The sequence below is a fragment of the Capsicum annuum genome, chromosome 5 (genome assembly GCF_002878395.1).
Source record: "Capsicum annuum cultivar UCD-10X-F1 chromosome 5, UCD10Xv1.1, whole genome shotgun sequence".
Taxonomy (NCBI): Eukaryota; Viridiplantae; Streptophyta; class Magnoliopsida; order Solanales; family Solanaceae; genus Capsicum; species Capsicum annuum.
The window spans coordinates 48893969-48904212 of record NC_061115.1 but is presented as its reverse complement, the minus strand read 5'-3'; the positions used below and the strand labels follow the sequence as shown (position 1 = coordinate 48904212).

The following is a 10244-nucleotide window of genomic DNA, read 5'->3' as shown; positions in this document are numbered from 1 at the left end:
TGGATAGGAAGTTGTGGAGGAGGCGAATTAGGGTAGAAGGTTAGTCTGAGTTTAGGATTTTATATATTTTGGTGTGTTACTTGGAGTATCTTATTTATGGTATTATTGAATATGCTAATTTCTATTGTACCTTGTTCTTTTACAATTCCTACTATTACTATTCCTTATCTTAAATTATTTTAATTTAGGTCAGGGGTCTATTGAAAATAGCCTCTCTACCTTACATTTGGGTTAGTGGTATGGACTGCGTACACTTACCCTCCCCAGATCCCATTTGGTGGGAATATACTGGGTATGTTATTGTTGTTGTTTTTGTGAATGAGATAGAAAGTCAAAGAAAAAAATATGTTCTTTCTTTGTGAGATTTGAAAGTGGGGAATTCATACCATTATATGGATACATATGATCAAACATAAAGCAATGCTCTCTTGGTAGAGTTTTAGGCAGCAAGAGACTTTAGGGCTTGTTAGAGCTTCAGGGAATAATTAATCAAATCCAAAGATAGATCAAGATAGCTTTCCTACCAAGATGATAGGCGGAGAGTTGAAGGACAAAATTTGCAAAGTAGATCATGCACCTATCGTGTGACTTATCGGTCCTAAGCAATGTCTTGCATGAAGCAACCCACAATAAAAAATATCCACTTTATGTTAGAGGATCACCAAAATGCAACTTCAATAGAATATGGGTATCAAATCCTAATGTTGAGATGTCCAGTTGATTCCTGGGCTTGATGAATACATGGCCACCTTTTACATTAGAAGACCAAAAGGCCTAGGGCATTGCAGGAAAAACCAATGTGAATGAGTGTAAGCTTTATTGCTAGAACATGATTAGTTCTGACCATATTAGGTGTTTCTATGATAATACAAAAGGACAAGTGGTGACAATTATTAGGTTGTTACTAAGAATTCAAAGTCATATGGAAAAAGAGGTCAAATGGCAAGGCAAGGCCATACACCCGTTTGGCTCTTCATGAAGTGTATCTCATATCCAAACATCTAATTGAGGAACAGGTAAATGCTCATGAAGATTCGGTAGCAAGGGAAGTACTGTAAGGTTGTATGCCTATGGGTGCAAGATTCTTCAAAAAAAATGTGGGCAGACTCAATGACCTGGGACCTTGGCTTAGTAATGAATGAAAGGAAGTTATTTGATCTTTCTCCTTCAGTAGCTTATGTTGTGGCCAGCCTTATAAATCTCGCTAAGCCTCGCTTCCCTCTCCCTTCAGTTATGTGTGGAAAATAGTTGTCGGCATTCTCTAAGTGACTTGACATAGTCTACGAAGCTTTACTTTTCTTGTTGTCGGCCTGTAATGCCTCCCTTCATTTTCTTGCCTCTTTCAGCTCAAAATGCGTCCTATTATTTAGTGCTAGAATCTAACCTCCATAAGCTCACCCTTCAGTTCTTGCTTCTAACACAAGAGGCTAAACATTTTGCAAGACGTCTCAGCCTAGGATCCCTGTTCGCCATTGGTACTTCAGTGGATCTTCACAAATTAATAGCGCTACTTCAGCCTTAACTACGACTATATTATGCAAGCCCCATCAATACCTATCTATAGAGTCAAATTCAAATAAAAAATAGTGACGACTTTGTATATTTATAGATTGATTCAACTAAACTCCATCAAAATCCTCAACCAATATCAACAATATGTTGTGAGCACTTAAGCTTGGTTTATATTGGTTTGAATGTTATGAAAATAACCAGCATTTACAAAGGGAATTGAAGGTTTCCTTATTTAGTAGTACAAATGTAGTTCTACTATTAAGATGTTTAATATTAATACAAATTATGTTGTGTTGTAGAGGATAGAATAGAATGTCGTTTTCCTTTACTTTGATTTTATGAAAAGGACTTAACTAGCTAAGTTTCCAAAGGTAAACACTTTCATCATCTATAGGTGAAAGGACGAAAGCTCGACGAAGGCTAATGCTATAGTAAGAAAAAAGTAGGTTAAGGTTATGAAGTCACTTAGTCATATACTATACAAAGGGGAAGGAGTTGGTATGGACTCACATCAGTTGTTGATATACTAGGCTATAAGAAATGGATTCTTAAACTATGGATAGAGACTAGACTAAAAACAAGTAAGCCTAAATGAGAAAAAGAGTCAAGGAACGAAGTAGGTTCTCAAATAGCCCAATTGAATAGAAGGGTAAAGAATTTTTGCAGAAGTCTATTTTGTCTTCTAAATACATTTTTTTATCTATAGAGAGGGGGAATTAGGTTCTTAGAAAGAGATGTATGAGATATCTGATCTATGGTTTGGGAGTTTAGCCCCTGCGTAGGGGGTTAGGTCAATACTTATATAATATCCAATCATCAATTGGAGGAAGGAAAGATGGTGATGAATTGTGATTGATAGAAACCTTCGACTAGCGACTTATTCTGACCTACCCAAAATGCCCATATAGACTAAGACCTTCTAGATACAGCAAAGAAAGGCCGAGTGAAAAAGGGCAATCATATGGCTTTTTCTTTACTATGCATTTTGCTTCTCTTTATTTTTAGATGAAAGATACTAAATTAGAGTGAAAAGAAAGGGCAAGCAATAGAAAGAATAGTCCCTCCCACAAACTACTACTACTAGAAAATGGTGAGACCATTAATGAAAAATGGACCAAGGAGGATCCTTCCATCACGATAAGGAGAAGTCAATTTTCTTTCTAAGACCGAGGAACGTAGTGTCAGACAATTATTACACTTGAAAGAAATCTTGCACAGAAGAAATAACTATTGTGAGTAAGTGGAGAGGAAAGATCTCTAGATATTCTTATCTCATTCCATTCCAGTGGCTCAACCAATAACCAATGGTGAAAACTCAAAAATCCATAGTTTATGGTAGAACCCTATTTTTCCCAAGTTGTTCCAAAACCTAGAAAAAAGTGATATTTTTCACCATTTTCTTATAGTGCAGGTCCCACTTATATATTGTATTAGCCCAAAGAAGCATCAGACAGGTTGGAGTTGTTACTTTCTTGGGACTCCATGGACCCAGATCTTCTTTTATTATATAGTCAATACCGATCTACTTTAGTAGATCATATGGGTGTCAAACAAAACTAAGTTTGATGAAATAGAAACATCCCTTTTTTGTTTCTATGTACCTAGTTCATATCTTGTTTTCGTGTGTTCTTTGAAGGAATTTGATCTGGAAATATCACATAAATAACTATAGCTAGAGAGTCATACAATCCGAGAAGAGAGTTTAAGTCAGGTCAGACGACATACATCTTGGTTTTCCACCACCACTATAGATCGGACATGTATATAATGTTTCTTCTAAAAAATATATTCTTATATATAAATTTTGAAAATAGTTCCAAAACCTAAACTGAAAGCCCTTCTTTTATTATTGTTCCTCCCAGATATATGGCTTACATACATGGCTCAAGATTCTTGGAAAATAATTGAATCAAGGGTTCAGAGAAGAACTTGTGAACTAATCGAGACCAAAATTGAAAAAGAGATATGAATAGAGAAGAATAACCAATTTATGAAAGAACATGAAGCCATTTTATTTCAATACAGGTACGAGAAATGATTAGGGGAAATAAAGTAGCTAAAGTAATTGGATTTTTCAAGTTTTTCCAACCACTATAGGATGTGATTCTAATAGTTAAATGAGAATGGATGCTATAAAAATAGTCAAGATCGGGCAACCTGATGGAATGTTTGACCTATCCATTTCGGATCGACTGAATTGGTACGAAAGTAGTTACATAGGAAAACCAAGAAAAACATGACTTATTTGAATAACCAAGTGACCTATCGATTGTAGAAATAGGGTTTTTGGCAAGAAATAACACTTAAACAATACAACTCAAGTGTATCATTTTCTTTCTTATTTCAATGAAAAAGTTCAAAGGGAAAAGAAAACAACAGTGCTATCCAAATTAGACCTAAATATGAATGACATGAATAGTATTTTTCAAAACCAAGCATTAAAAGGGTTACAATGATATACGAAAGGAAAAATTCATGGTTGGTGTGGAGAGAAAGATCTTTCTATGATATAGTTCAAGAACGAGTCTCCTTATTTCCTTATTCTTTATAGTTCATTCACCTCAAAAATGGTTCTAAACATCGTGTAACATCATCTTCAACCAACCTCTACCGTTATTTTGGTGCAACGACTAAAGAATTGTTTATACACTAAAGAGCTTCTTATATGCTTTTACTAAAAGAGTAACTTTCATTAGTCCAACATGAAACTAAATAAGAGAGATGTGACTAAGGAGACACGTCAGTAAACTGTGCATGCTAGAGAGAAGAGGAGAGATGTTTACAATTACTACCATAATAAAGTTGCTCTCATCATCTAAAGGGGCCCATCATTTTTTTTGTAACTTCTTATATTAGGCTTCCAACTGAGCAACTTCGCGTTTTCCCCGCCACTAGCAGAATCTAAGCACGCTAAAAAAGGTTTATTTTATCGCCTTTTTTATGAAGCAGTCCACCAGCACTAGAAGACAGAGTTATCATACATATAAGAGTTTTCTAGCTCTTATCTTATAGCCTAACACGAAGGGTATCCTTTGAAATTAATATTACAGATAGAAGAAAGTACTAAATATATAAGGAGTGGATGAGTGAGTGAGTCCATACCTGAGAAATTTTTATCACCTAGAAAGCCTTTTATTTGGTTAGTAACATTAACAAAGTGTATCATCGGATTTGACTACGAAGGAAGGAAATCAAAGTGAAAGGGCACTATCTTTTGCAAGGCAATGATAGTTGGCCCTCTATCATCTTCTATCTGGTAGACTTAGTAAAAGGGCCCTGACTTATTTCCAAAATTTAAGTTCGATCGTGTCTTCCTCTTTTTTTTGGGGGGAATGGGGATCAAGTTTATTTCCAACTATCACCTATCCACCCCAATATATTTTTACTATCTATTTATTTTGGATATTACCAAACTTAGCCTAGCCTTATTAATTCACACTAAAGTGGACACCTAACTATGGAAAAACCTCCTTAAGCATGGGTTAGGTTAGTCAATCCAGTTTGAGATGCATTCATTAACAAAATCGCCATAGGAATTCCTACTTTTAAATAGAGTGGAGAGAACTGATCAACAAAAAAGAGGCCCTACTCACTACAAATAAATACACCACAAGATTGAACTGCACTTTTGCCTCTCCTACAACAAGTTGAATGCTCCCACTACGTAATGATTCTTTCAATCATTTACGTAAGTAGGACCCTCTATTCTAATTGATATATCGTTCAAAAAGAATCCATTTGCACCAGGCATATTACTCTTTCCCTTGCCCAGTTGTTTGCCTTTCTAACTTAAGTAATGGTGACCGATTGAAGACTAAAGCTTCATAAAATGTTAATTAAGGCCCCAAACTGAGGGTTCGGTCAGTAAAAGGGATAACTTTATCTCCCCAAAATAAGAATAAACCCACTCTCTAGTCGACGATTCCCTTTGATCATGTAACTAGATATGAACGTGTCACATTAGAGGTGAACAATCAGAGGTGACCTCTAATCACCATGATGAGTATGGTCCCTGTTTTACTAGTCTTAGCTATGAATATTAATTTAGAAATAAATGTTGGGATCTTTATTTTGCGCTAACCTTATTTTTAATGTGCTAAAACTTTTTGTTTCTTTGAGCCCCGGGCTTGTGGTCCTTCTTTGAGTATAGGTTCAATTGAATAAATCTATCAAGTCAAGAAAAATGTACATAGTACCAAGAATGGTACAGCATCCATTTATCATTCTCGCTTAGTGCCAAAATAAAAATGCCTACCACCTACTGTACTGGACATTCGACCAAGTATTCTACCTTTGTCAAATTAGAACCAATATCACTGCATTGCGCTTGAATAGTTGAGCAGTCTCCAGTCAACAACTTTCATGCACAAATATAAATTCATTCACTGTAGTAGTCTAGCCTCACAACCCATCGCAGGTCAGAAAAAAGTCAATATAGTTTGGTAAGATAAAATTGGACAAAGAAAAGAGAGTGCTCGATTGGAACAATGGCAAACAAAGACTATAATTACATAGATATATACTCATCCCTTTATCGTTAAGACTTTAAGGTAAACTGTGTGGTGGCTGGAAGGAAAGACGACCTCCTTCTTTAAAGTCAGTAAAAGAAATTTGAGTATCCTATGTTGACCATCTTTAGTAGATAGAATCTTCAAAGAGTGGAAATAAATAGCTTTACTAATAAATGTTCTTGTTAAGTAAGGACGGCATTCAAGCCCAAGCCCCTTATATAAGTAGGTCTCTTGAGAGTATCTTTCTCATATTGATCAAGACTTCATTTGAGATTAAAATAAGGGTTTAGAAGCAAGGGCATAATAGCTATGTTAAAGCCACTGTGACTTTATAATGCCCCGAAAAATGGGTCCCGGAGTATCACACGGTGCTTGAGGCTACGAGTAGCCCCAATCTAACCCTTTGAGCCATTTTCATTTAGTTCAACACAAATCAACGGGGTTTCCATAAATAACCCTCAAATATCAATAGAGTAATCATCATCCAAGAATAAAATAATATCAGAAAAATAACAAAATACGACTTATTAGTCAACTCCCAACATCTATACTAGTCTAACAAGCCTCTAAGAAAATCAATAAAACCAGCAAGCCATTGAGACATGCCCCAACTGACTCTACTCAGTTATCAAATGTAAATAATTCGGTGAAACCAACATCAGACATCGCGTCCTTGGAACAAAAGTACTCACCACAACAGAGGATGTAGAACAGCGTACTCGAAGAATCATTGTCGAACCTGGAACTGAGCACCTGAACCTACATTCCGAGAAAATGCAGCCCACATCCGAAGATGTGGGTCAGTACCATGGAAAGAAACCAAGTATATGAGAGTGTATGCAGTTGTATAAACATCATCATCATAAATATTTATAAGAAAAATGCACGATGTATGAAAGACTCACATAGTTTGAAGAAAATTATCATAATCATGAGAGGATGAAATAAGTACAATAACATATGTGAGTAATCATATAATTTGTCATTCACATTCAGTTCATCAAGAATATCAATTCTCATAATGTAAATATCATTTAAATCTTTCGAAAGAATAACTTTCACAATTCCACTTTCAAATCACTTCACCATTCACCGTAGACACAAGGAAACACACACACTGGGAGATCCTATAATCAACATAAACCATGTGAGCTACATGGAGTCCAACGTATAACCCACGTTGGGGAGAGTCGTCCTATCCTTACCATCAGAGTAGGACTATCGATATTAAATCCACACAAACTAGTGATCACTATATAAATCAGCCTCAGGCTCACTCCTATAGGGGCACATAATTTTAGGAAAGTAAGGTCGCTTTATACCTCCCACATGGTGCTAAATATTTCTCTCGAACTTAGATCAGATAATTTCAAAAACAATCCACAAAAAAATAATTTCAGTAATATATAAATATACATTGGGATCCATCATTCTTTCCATCTATCAAAATCAATCACGATGTAGATTTCTTTCACACTCGAGTTCAAAACAACTCCATTAAGACCAAAAGGTCAAACCATTCAAAATATCTCAAATATTAAACATCAACGTGCTTATAACACACACTTTCTCAAAAAAACACAATTTCCAATGGGGATTCACAACCCAAATATCAAAATCATGATAAATAACGTTCAAGATTCATGCTTTATATCTCCACACATGTAAATTCATCTTTCAAAATCATAAACATCAAAATTTCATAATAATCATCATAAGATATGGGGTCATGCTTAAAATTCATAAAAATCAAATAAAAATCATGTCTTTGTAAAGAAAATTACTTTTGGGCACAAGAGCGAAAGAGAGTTCTTGTTGAAAAACCCCACATACCTTGAATGATGAACTTTAGATCGATACTCGTTTTTGAAATGTCAATCGTGCCTTTGAATGATGGTTCTTGGAGTTCTTGAACTAGGAACTTGGAATCTTGAATAAATTTACAAAATTTATGGTGAACTTTGGAGGTTCTTGAAGTTCTTGAACTAGGAACTTGGAATCTTGAATAAATTTGCAGAATTAATGGTGAACTTTGGAGGTTCTTGAGTTGGATGTACGAGTTTAGGGTTTTATTTTTGAGGGAATTTAATGAGATATAATATATAATGCTTCTAAGAGGCTTTAATATAGGGTTTGGATGAATTTTGGGTGATGGGGAATGACCAAAACGCCCCTAAAAATCAAATAATTCTCGAATTTGTCCTTTGGTGGACTGTTTTTATAGTCTGAAGTAGATCAACCATAACGTTTTACTCCGACATCCAAATTAGATGAAACCAATTTCATTAGAAAAAAGACTCTCATATCTTTCAGTTGATATATAGTATCTCACCAAGATCATTTGGTACGAGGATTTATGATCATTTAAAGTTGACCCAAAAAATCTCTTTTGATAGGCTGAAGTAGATTGACCATAACTTTTTGCTCCGATAGACAAATTGGATGAAACCAATTTCATTGGAAAAAGGACTCACAGAGATTTCTGTTGATATATATTAGATCACCCAGATCATTATGTACAAGGAGTTATAATCATTTAAAGTTGGAGCAAAAATAAGCCAGGCCTCAGTACTTTTTCCTGCACATTTTACTGTTCACTACTATTCACGGTTCGATTGGAATGTTCATAACTCGTTGCTCGGGTGTCAATTTTTGGATGATCCACATATCGTTGGAAATCTTATTCGCTACTCTACGCAATGGTGGGTTATAATATAAGATATTCCACACAGAAAATTTATAATTCATTCTAGAAGATAGAACCCAACACGTTTACGCACAAAATTTCAACAAAAAATTTCCCGGGGTATTACATCATCCCCCCTTGGAAAAATTTGTCCTTGAATGATGTTAGATATGCCAAGATTAGATACGGAATAGAGAATACAGATGAAACCATTCGTTAGACTCATCACCACATCGTTTCTCACTCCGAATGCAACATAGAATGCATAAATTCAAGAAACTACAGCTGAACACATAATAAATGACAACTGAACTGCTGCAACTTTTATCAAAAGTACATGATTTAGGAAAGAACGGTACCTTCGGCTTGATCGGAGTTCACAGAAAATAGGTGTGGGTACTTGGATCGCATATCCGCCTCAGCTTTCCAAGTTTCACCCTCAACAGATTGGTTTTGCCACAACACCTTGACCAAGGGAACTTCTTTGTTCCTTAGTCTTCGAACACTGAAATCAAGAATCTCAATAAGAATCTCATCAAAAGAAAGATTTTCTTGAATGACAGCACTCACAGAGGAATCCACTACCACAGCATCGCTAATATGCTTTCTAAGCATGGAGACATGGAATATTGGATGAACAGAGGATAACTCGGAAGGCAAATCGACATCATAAGCTACCTTACCAACACGGCTAAGAATTTTGTAAGGACCAACATAACAGGAACTAAGCTTCCCCTTTTTTCCAAATCTCTTCACCCCCCTCATGGGTGAAATTTTCAGATACACTAGGTCACCAACTTCAAACTCAAGGTCTCTCCGTCTAACAACCGCATATGACTTCTGGCGACTCTGTGCAGTTTTTAACCTTTCCCTAATCAACTTAAATTTTTCCATAGCCTCAAATACCGAATCAGGACCACTCACAGCCGTTTCACCCACCTCAAACCAACCTATGGGTGATCTACACTTCCTCTCATATAAGGCTTCAAACGGAGCCATACCAATACTAGAGTGGAAACTGTTATTGTAAGCAAACTCTATCAACGGTAAGTAATCATCCCAACTTCCCTTAAAGTCAAGTGGACAAGCTCTCAACATATCCTCTAAGGTCTGGACAGTTTGCTCAGCCAGACCATCGATCTGTGGATGAAAAGCAGAACTCAAAATCACTTGGGTACCAAGACCCTTCTGAAAAGCTTTCCAAAATTGCAAAGTGAACTGAGTACCCCTATCCGAAATGATAGACAACGGAACTCCATGCAGTCTGACTAGCTCTCGGATATACAATCTATCGTAATCCTCAGCAGTATATGAAGTATGAACGGGCAAAAAATGAGCAGACATAGTCAACTTATCAACCACAACCCAAATGGAATTATGATGGCATTGGGAAGGAGGTAAACTAATCACGAAGTTTATATTTATCTCTTCCCACTTCCAGGTGGGAATACTAAACTCTTACATCATACCACCGGGTCTTTGGTGTTCAACCTTAACCTGTTGGTATGTTGCACACTTAGCTACAAAAGATGCTA

At 36.0% G+C, this 10244-nt stretch overlaps 2 pseudogenes; one reads left to right on the top strand and one right to left on the bottom strand.

Annotated features, from left to right (window-relative positions):
• The first annotated feature begins 1134 nt into the window (after positions 1 to 1134).
• On the top strand, positions 1135 to 3178 carry LOC124898489 (annotated as a pseudogene).
• Positions 3179 to 3383: 205 nt separating this feature from the next.
• LOC107871866 overlaps positions 3384 to 10244 on the bottom strand; it is a 47642-nt pseudogene continuing 40781 nt past the window's right edge.